General features: G+C 44.4%; 1 protein-coding gene across 1 annotated transcript in view; it reads left to right on the top strand.

Annotated features, from left to right (window-relative positions):
• Positions 1 to 1,605: 1,605 nt before the first annotated feature.
• Positions 1,606 to 10,729, top strand: part of LOC140392808 (signal transducer and activator of transcription 1-alpha/beta-like) — a 58,898-nt gene continuing 49,774 nt past the window's right edge. The window contains 1 exon segment of the mRNA XM_072478467.1: positions 1,606 to 1,764. The gene's annotated coding sequence lies outside the window, so the exon portion shown is untranslated.

Raw genomic sequence — 10,729 nt, 5'->3', positions numbered from 1 at the left:
CGAGTTTAGCATGGTGACCACATAGGCCCCCATGTCCGACCCCTCCAGTCCCTCCGGGAGGCCCAGAATCTGCAAATTCTTCCGCCTCGACCGATTCTCCATCTCCTCGAACCATTCCTGCCATTTCTTGTGGAGCGCCTCGTGCACCTCCACCTTTACCGCAAGGCCTAAGATCTCGTCCTCGATGTCGGAGACATTTTGTCGGACCTCGCGGATCGCCACTCGCTGGGACACCTGGGTCTCCAGCAGCTTGTCGATAGAAGCCTTAATCGGCTCCAGCAGGTCCGCTTTAATCTCCCTGAAGCAGCGCTGGATAACCTCCTGCTTCTCCTGCCTGGTCCCCGCCCGCCGCCATTTTGCTCTTCTTCCCTCGCACCTTCTTTGGGTTCACCACCACTTTTTTAGTCGCCCCGTTCCTGGTCCAGCCATACACTGTCGGAGAACTATTGCAATCTCCTTTCCACACTGGGAAACGTCAAAAAAATGCAGTTGGGGGTTCTGAAAAGAGCCCAAAAGTCCGTTTTTAGCAGGAGCTGCTGAATGTGCGACTTAGCTCCGCATAGCCGAAACCGGAAGTCAGGACCTTGGATTCATGTCGCATTATATTCACCCCCTACCATCTGGCCTGGGCGTGCAAAATCCTACCAACTGTCTTGGCTTGAAACAATTCACACCTCTTTAACCTGTGATTATCCCTCTCTCCAATTGCTTCGTCTGGGCCTGTAGACTTAATTACCTGCAAAGACTCGCATTCAAAGTATCATCTTGCATCATTGAATTTGTCTGTATATATCTTTCTGGAACCCATCTCTTCATTCACCTGAGGAAGGAGCAGCGCTCCGAAAGCTAGTGATTCGAAACAAACCTGTTGGACTTTAACCTGGTGTTGTAAGACTTCTTACTGTGCTCACCCCAGTTCCAACGCCAGCATCTCCATATCATATATAGACAAAGCCAACGATGCAAAATGATACTTTGTGAGTCTTTACAGGTCCAGGCGGTGCGACTCGAGTGAGGGATAATCACAGGTTCAAGAGGTGTGAATTGTCTCAAGCCAGGACAGTTGGTAAGATTTTACAAACCCAGGCCAGATGGTGGGGGGGTTAAATGTAAAAAATAAAAAATACATTAACATGCTGCACATAGGCAATTGGTACCAAGGCGCGAATTTTGTAGCACTGACATATAAAAGCCCTGACCTTTAAATGCTAATCCATCTTTTTGAAAAGTACGCACCAAAAATAATATATACAGATGAAAAACAAAATAAGTATTGATACTGATGGACATACTATTTGGGGGCGTTAGCCCCCTATATATTTTTGCAGGTTGTGGTATTTGTGGTGACATTGCCAAGCCCCTCCTTCCTTCCCTGCATCTTGCCGCTTTACTTTCGATTCTCGCTTTCCTGCCATTGCAGCCAGCTTCTTATTTCGCAACTTCTCGGAAACCACGTGTGGCCCTTCTCGCATCCTCCCTCCGGATCGAGCCTCTGGCCCCGCCCCCTGCCTGCTCCTCCGCGCGCCCATTGGCGGGGCTGCGAAAGGCGGTGCGCGGTAGGCTGGGAGAGATGTCAATCACGGGGGAGGGCGGGACCGCCTTCTTCCCCGCCCCCGACCACTTCTTCCGCATTTAGACCGAGCGGGCGGCAGGCAGCTGGAGTTTGCTTGTTGCGTTTGGACGGGGCAGATTCTAGGTGCGGGTCCTCGGGCTCTGCAGCTTCAGTGTCCGGTTTGGCCCGGTGTCCACCGCCTCCTAATCCAGGTGCGTACAGGTTACTGTCTGAGTGTATGTGGGTATGCTCATAGTCACACCGCTGGTACAGGGACTTGGAGGAAGAATAAGGAGTGGGCGAACTGTGGCAGGTCATTTAAGGAGCAATGTGCTGAATGACCTCCTTCTGCAGCCGAATATTCGACAATGCTGGAGAACTTTTGGCTCGGGCGAGCTTGTGCCACTTTCGACCTTGTGGAACAGATTTTCGAAATCATCTGCGGGAATGCGTGGAAATGTTAAAGTTTTCATTTTTGCACCAAGGGGAGAGACCACGGATTGTGGGAATTGTGAATTCAAAGCAGAAACAATTTTTTTTTGTGTGGGGGGGGGGAAGGAAAAGTGGGTTCATGTTCATGGTGCCTAGGTTCAATTTCAACCTTGGGTGACTGGAGTTTGCATGCTTTCCCTGTGTCTTTGTGGGTGCTCCGGTTTCCCCGTATAGTCCAAAGATGTGGATTGACTGTTCTCAATTTCCCCTTCATGTCCAATGGTTAGGTTACAAGGTTGCAGGGGAGTGGGCTTAGGTAGAAGATGCTCTTTCAGAGGGTCGGTGCAGACTTGATGGGCTGAATGGCCTCCTTCTGCACTGAAGTTTCTATGTTGTGAGGAGTGATGGCAGTGATCAGTTTCTATTTGTTTACCTATTTCGCAGCAATGTCTGAGTCTTGAGATATGAGGAACCACAATAAAGGCGCACGCAAAGTTTGAGCGGTGGATTCTTCCAATCATCATGTAGTCTATTTGGGATGGGAAATATACATAATCCAAGAAGATGACATTTCAGCCTATCAAGCCTGTGCAGGCTTGGTCCTGCTCCCTTACAGCCCTCCAATTCCATTTTCCCTTCAGGGCTACTGCATTCCAGATCATAATCACTTGTAAGAAATTATTTTACCTTTTTATTTCTTTTACTAATCCCTATAAATTCATACTACACCGGGGCTCAGACCTTCTGCCAATGGAATGGTTTCTCCATATCCACTCTGTTCCAACCCTGTTGTTTTGAACAGCTCTATTGAAAACCCTTTTCTCCTTTGCTAAGGAGCATAACCCCAACTTCTCCAGTCTATTTGCGTAAAGAAAGCCCCTCATCCCTAGAACGTTTTTTGTAAATTGTTTCTGCACCCTCCGTCGGAGAGCGATGCCAATGGTCCTTACTTACTAGCCTTTGCATCTCTTCCCCCCCCCCCCCCCCTTCTCATTCTGTTATCTGTATAAATAAAAAAAATACCTCATTTTATACACTCTTGTTAACAATATTATATTTCATCGTTTTTATTGTTGTCAAGCTGACATGGCTGGACCGTGCCTTTTGCAGTGCAAGCACTGTGTGTCCACGAGTGCATCCTTGTTTAGAGTTTTGTAACTTTTCTAATTTCCATTAAGATTTTTTGAAAACTTTTGTTTTTTTAAAAGGATCATCCTTGTGCCTGTATTTAAACAGATGGATTGTTGAGTCATGCAGATGGCTTTTTGGGGGAAATCTTGGATAATTTTCCAGTGAAGTATACTGGCTCTCTTGGCTTGTTTAAATTAAAATTTGAAGCTTCATCTCAATTTATTTCCCCCTTTTTTGTTTCTCTAATCCTTCTCTATTGCAGCTGAAATATGTGAAATAGTGTTTTGAGGATTTGTGTAAAACATGAGCGAATATAGTGAAAGCCAACAGTTCCGATTTGGTTGAAAGAATGAATATATTATACTTAACAGAGGGGTGTGTTAAATATAAGCTGGACTGAAAAAAGTCAGTTTCAGAATGGCAGGTATATAAGATTTATTAAGTTTTGAATATATGGAGCTTTGGCTGTTTTCCTGCTCCCACTGGCACGTTAACTACACATTGGCCGATGGCATAATTTTAGCATTGTATGGAAAATTGGCAAAAATATGATATATTTAATATATCTGCAATGTACTAGCAGAACTGTGACATGATTTGTATTCCTTTAGTGAGTTGACCTCTGAGCAACCAATACAGAACTTGGAGAAAAACAGAAGAAATTGAAATTTTACATTGAGGATTTCTGTTTGAATGCAACCATATGGAAACAGCAATGATAATTCAATTAACTTTAACTGGCAAAGTACTGCGTAAAATCAGTAAACTAGCCTTCAAAGAAAGGCCAGTTTTGTTATTCTTTATGATTTTGAGTGGCAATGCTGGGCTGACAGGAAGAAACGTGGCTGTAACGACCAGTATGGTGGCTTCATAGATCATAGAATTTACAGTGCAGAAGGAGGCCATTCGGCCCATTTAGTCTGCACCGGCTCTTGGAAAGAGCACCCTACCCAAGGTCAACACCTCCACCCTATCCCCATAACACAGTATCCCCACCCAACACTAAGGGCAATTTTGGACACCAAGGGCAATTTATCATGGCCAATCCACCTAACCTGCACATCTTTGGACTGTGGGAGGAAACCGGAGCACCCGGAGGAAACCCATGCACACAAGGGGAGGATGTGCAGACTCCGCACAGACAGTGACCCAAGCCGGAATCGAACCTGGGACCCTGGAGCTGTGGAGCAATTGTGCTATCCACAATGCTACCATGCTGCCCTCTACAATGCAAAGGCTTGCATCAGTGCAAAAGCCACAACATGAGTTGGGAATGCAATCACTTGGCAGACTGCATGAATAAATTGTAAGTTTAAAAGCAAACTTTGAGATCACTAAACTTCAATTTTATTGGTAGTTAAGGACCTTGGCAAAGATGATGCAAATAGAGTTGTGTGAATAAATGTTTAACAGCACCAATTGCATATGTTCAGAAATATATATTTACTGTAGGCTGGTTGCAAGACTTGTGTGAGGGTGCATAGTTTTTTGTGCAATGCAGGTGGATGCTGTTAGTACTAGGGCAACATTATCTCCTGACTTGGGTAGGTATTTGTTTTCCCACAAATGTAATATTCATGTTATGTTGCCATTTTTAAATAATTTTTTTAAATCAAGTTTAGTGTCGGCTATGGTTCAGTTGGTAGCCCTCTCTTGAGTCAGAAGGTTGGAGGTTCAAGTCCCATGCCAGGACTTGAACACAAGTGTAAAGACAGACACTCCAGTGCAGTACTGAGTGCTACACTGTTGCCGACACAATCTTCTGAAGACTCGATCAGCTAAGGTCCAGCTTCAAATGGACTAGAGTGTAAACGGTGTAGTGGTACTGTCACTGGCTAGTGTTCCAGAGACCCAAAATAATACTCTGGGGACCCAGGTTTGAATCCTGCCACGGCAGATGGTGGAAATTAAGTCCGATGATGACCATTGTCGATTGTTTTTATAAAAAAAAAAAAAAACTTCAGCTGGTTCATTAATGTCCTTTTAGGGAAGGAGATCTGCAGTTCTCGCGTTGTGATTCCAGATCCACAGCAATGTGGCTGACTCTTAAATGCCCGCTGAAATGACCTAGCAAGCCACTCCGTTGTATTATAACAAAGTTGATATAAAGAAAAGAAAGCAGACGGAACATCCGGATTGACTAAGGAACTTGAAACGATAATGGAAAACCATGCCCTGTCGACCCTGAAATGCAGCACAGTGTTGCTTCACAGTGCCAGGGTTCCGGGCTCGATTCCCGGCTTGGGTCACTATCTGTGCGGAGTCTGCACATTCTCCTTGTGTCTGTGTGTGTTTCCTCAGTGTGCTCTGGTTTCCTCCCATGAGCACAAGTCCCAAGTGTGGCGACTAGGGGATTTTCACAGTAACTTAATTGCAGTGTTAATGTAAGCCCACTTGTGAGTATAATAAAGACTTTATAAAGGTGTGGGCTTTGGGTGCCCTTTTCCCAAGGGCCGGTGCAGACTAGGTGAGCCGAGTGGCCTCCTGCACTGTAAATTCTATGATTTAAAAAAAAAAAAAAAAAAAAATAGGTCCTCGTTACTAACCTTTTGGGGTTTGTACCAAAGTTGGGAGAGCTGTCTCACAGAAGGGTCAAGCAACAGCCTGACACAGCCATTCTCACAGAAGCATACCTTACAGTGTCCCCGACATCACTGTTACCAACTCTGGGTATGTCCTGTCACACTGGCAGGACACCTAGCAGAAGTGGCGGCACAGTGGTATACAGTTAGGAGTGTTCTGGGAGTCTTCATCCTTGACTTCGGACCCTTATGAATTCTCATGGTTTCGGATCAAACATGGGCAAGGAAACCTCCGACTGATTATCACGTCCGTCATTGGTACTCCGCCATGTTGAACGCCACTTGGCGGATGCAGAGGGTGGCAAGAGCACAGAATGTACTCTGGGTGGGTGACTTCAATGTCCCTCACTGTTGGCAGGTTCCTAAAGGATATAGCTACTAGACTGGGTCTGCAACACAGGTAGTGAGGGAACCAACAAGAGGGAAAAACATAGAACGTTACAGCGCAGTACAGGCCCTTCGGCCCTCGATGTTGTGCCGACCTGTGAAACCACTCTAAAGCCCATCTACACTATTCCCTTATCATCCATATGTTTATCCAATGACCATTTAAATGCCCTTAATGTTGGTGAGTCTACTACTGTTGCAGGCAGGGCATTCCACGCCCTTACTACTCTGAGTAAAGAACCTACCTCTGACATCTGTCCTATATCTATCTCCCCTCAATTTAAAGTTATGTCCCCTTGTGTTAGACATCACCATCCGAGGAAAAAGGCTCTCCCTGTCCATCCTATCCAATCCTCTGATCATCTTGTATGCCTCAATTAAGTCACCTTTTAACCTTCTCTCTAATGAAAACAGCCTCAAGTCCCTCAGCCTTTCCTCATAAAAGCTTCCCTCCATACCAGGCAACATTCTGGTAAATCTAGACCTCCTCGCCAACCTGCCTGCTACAGATGCATCTGTCCATGGGAGTATCGGTAGGAGTGGCACTACCATCATGCTAAATGTGATCGATTCAGAACCCGATCCAGTAACTCCAGACTGGGCAACTATGAGGTGCTGTGATCCATTGGCAGCAGCAGAATTGTCACAATCTGGAACTTATGGCCTGGCATATCCCCCCTCGCTACCATTATTACCAAGCCAGGGATTAACCCTGGTTTGATGACGAGTGAAGGAGTGTATGCCAGGAGCAGCACCAGGCATACCAAAAAATGAGGTGTCAGCCTAGTGAAGCTGCAACACATGACTACTGCTACATAAGCAGCAACTGATAGAGCTAAGCGATTCCAAAACCAATTGATCAGATCCAAGTTCTGCTGCATCCAGCTGTGAATGGTGATGGATAATTAAACCGCTCACTGGAGGAGGAGGCTTCACAAGTATTCCCATCCTCTATGATGGAGGAGCTCAGCACATATGTGCCAAAGACGAGGCTGAAGTATTCACAATAATCTTCAGCCAGGAGTGTTGAATGGATGATCCATCTCGGTCTTCTCCAGAGATCACAGCATTTCAGATGTCAGTCTTCAGCCAGTTTGATTCACCCCACATGATATCAAGAAAAGGCTAAAAGCAAAGGATAATGCAAAGGCTATGGGTCCTGACAATATCCCGGCAATAGTACTGAAGACGTGCTCCAGTACTTGCTGCACCCCTAGCCAAGCTGTTCCAGTACAGCTACAACGCTGGCATTGATCATGGGCAATGTGGAAAATTGCCCAGGCATCCTGTACCAAAATAGACCGCACAAATCCAACCCCAATCTAATTACCACCCTATCAGTCCATTCTCAATCGTCAGTAAAGTGATGGAAATGGTCATCAACAGTGTTATCTCCTGAGTCGAGCCTATCCACCATCTTTCCATGTACAAGGCATAAGTTAGGAGTGTGATTGAATACTCTCCACTTGTCTGGATAAGTGTAATGCTCTACTTCATCTAGTTAATGAGCCAGCTTGATTGCCATCCCTTCCACAAACCGTGTCATTCACTCCCTCTACCACTGATGCACAAAAACAAGACACGTGTAACACCGAGATGCACTGCAGGAATTCCTTCCAAATCCTCATACCACTACTATCTAGAAGGACAAAGGCAGCAGATACATGGGAACACCGCCACCCTGGAGGATCCCCTAGAAGTCACTCACTGTCCTGGCTTGGAAATATATTGCTGTTCCTTCACTGAGGCTGAGTCAAAATCCTGGAACTCCCTCCCTAACAACACTGTGGGTGTACTATCAGCACATGGACTGCAGCAGCTCAAGAAGAAAGCCCACCACCACCTTCAGTAGAGTAATTGGGGATAGCCAACAAATGCTGACCTAGCCAGCGAAGCCCACCCCCTATAAAAATGAATTTTTAAAAATCATGCTTTTGAAGAATTTTGTCTAGAGCAGGAAAGATGTGCACCAAGTTACCAGAGGAGACAACAGAGCATCGCACTGGGCAGAAGGACGACACTGAATTTATCCAACTTTAGATTTCCATACTCTCCTGGAAGAAATTGAAGTTGATGGGGATAGACTCTTGGGCGTGCATACCAACAAGCCAGCAAGAAAAATTTCACTTGCCCCACTATTATTGTGGCTTTAAACAAGAATTCAAGTTGAATGATGGCACTAATTTAAATAATACTATTTTTTAATAATCCTATGTCTGTAAACTGCCTGAAATCCCTAAAGTGTGGACTGAGGGCGTAGCTATTTGTGGTGTTCTAACAGGATAGATATCTGGAGAATTGGTTTACTTTGAAACAAAACATTCTTGTTGTTTAGATTATGTTTGCCAATGTTTTAGGCCCTATTTTTCTCCACTCAGTTGATCAGGAGCTGCAATCTATTTTTACCCCTTTGCCTGTTCTTTCCCTGCTCTGTGTGCACACCATGGGTTCGGAGTAACAGCACCTGTAATGCTGGGGACCGCATCTGCCTGTCTGAGATGGGATTGCCTTTTAACAGATTGCACTTGATGATCATAATAATAATCACTTATTGTCACAAGTAGGCTTCAATGAGGTGACTGTGAAAAGCCCCTAGTCTCCACATTCCGGTGCCTGTTCGGGGGGACCAGTACAGGAATTGAACCCGCGCTGCTGGCATTGTTCTGCATTACAAGCCAGCTGTTTAGCCCACTGCTAAACCAGCCCCTAAACGAGTCCCACAAGTTTGAGCCAGGTGCCTCCACTATGAAAAGTCACACCCACCTAGGTTCGCCCCATCCCCAATTAACCTTTTAACCGTGATTTTGTGCTGCCTCCTCGAGATACTGTATTCTGTGTGGTGTAGGTATCCCACAGTGCCATTATGGAGGAAGTTCCAGGATTTTGGCACCGCAAGAAAAGGCAGGAGGATCTGTGACTTGCAGGCAAACTCTTTGAGTTGGCGGTGTTCTCGTATGCCTACTGATTTTGCCCTTCTAGCTGAGTTTGGAATGTGCTGCTGAAGAAGCCTTGGTGAGCTGTTGTACTATATTTTACACTGTTGTCACGTGTACCTATAGTTGTTGGGCGGTGTGCTGATCAAGTGGGCTGGATGGTGTTGGACTTCCTTTGTTGGAGCTACAGGCAAGTGAAGAGTAAACCATTGCATTCTTGACTTGCGCTTTGTACATGTCAGAAAGGCTTGGAGTTGGGGAGTGAATACCACTGAATATTCAGCTTCTGACTTACTTCTGGAGCCGCAGTATTTATGTGGCTAGCCCATTGATTCCATTTATGGTAATTCAAGTGAATGTCCGAAGGAGGCAGTTAGAAATGGAGAAACAGAGCAAGTGTCCATGGAATAAGCCATATGGAAAAGGAGGGTCTACTTCATTGTTTTTTCTTTGTGTTGCTCACAGCAGTGCCCGGAATATTCAAGTTGACAAACCCTACTTTAATTTAAAAGTGAACACTTTAAAAAGAAAAAGGAAAATACTGTAGATTTTATAAATCTGAAATAAAAACAGAAAATGCTGGATAGGCTCAGCAGGACTGTCAGCTTCTGTGGAGAGAGAAACTGAGTTAATGTTTGAAGTCCGTATGATTCTGAAGAAGACATGTCAATTGACCCAGATATAGTTGCCGTTATATATCGTGCAATTCATTCATTTTTGCAGAGGTTGTAAGACCACTGTTGTAACTGAATAAAAATTGAAAAAATATACATTGAGCAAGAGATAGCAAATGTATCTAATTTCTACAATTATTTGAGTCTGATTTTTCTGAGTTGTTTGCTAGCCTAGTCGAGTGACAATATTAAGATTTCCCTCCAATGCAATGATTTATTTCAGATAAACCTTTCCAGATTCAATATTGATGTAAATAAGAGTTGGGGACTTCATGCAGGGATTTATAGAAGTTTGTTGACATTTATGGCTAACCTGCATGACAGTGAAAAAATGAGGTGTTGATATGTGGTGACAGTGTTCCTATAGTGTCCTTTCACCCTGCTTCAATTTCAATGCAGACATAAATGTTCAGGGTTCATTTGATGTGAAATGGAGGTGGTTAATATCAATCCAGTTCCTAGTAGGTACAACCTAAAGCACACACATATTTAATGCTAATTAACAATTCCATTTGCTCCAATGTCACAAAGATGCTTTGCATGGAAATAGAAATGTAACATGAAATTGAGGCGGCTTTATGTTTGTTCCAATATAAATTGGGTAAAATTGAGCAAGGTAAATAAGCTGTTTCTAATCTGGAACAGGAAAATGGTCCATTTGCATTTTATATAGCATCCGTAACATTGTAGAACATCCCAAGATGCTTCATAGGAACGTTAGCGAACAAAATTTTACACTGATCCACATAAGGAGATTTTAGGAGAAATTACTGAAAACATAATTTAGAGGCAGAGGGGTTTAGGAAAAACATTCTAAGGTTTGTTTTTTGTAAATTTTTTTCAAATCATTTTTTCCAATTAAGGTGTGTCATGATATGCACTCATGCACATAATGAGATACAGACAGGCAGTGACAGCATCCAGTACAGCCAATCAACACACAGGACAGAACACAACCAATCATCAGGCAGATCACTGGAAGGTGGTCTCGCACTATAAAACACACGAGGCATCAACACCCTGCCTCTTTCCACTGGT

This window comes from Scyliorhinus torazame, chromosome 2, assembly GCF_047496885.1.
Source record: "Scyliorhinus torazame isolate Kashiwa2021f chromosome 2, sScyTor2.1, whole genome shotgun sequence".
Lineage (NCBI taxonomy): Eukaryota > Metazoa > Chordata > Chondrichthyes > Carcharhiniformes > Scyliorhinidae > Scyliorhinus > Scyliorhinus torazame.
This window is presented reverse-complemented; position numbering and strand designations above follow the sequence as displayed.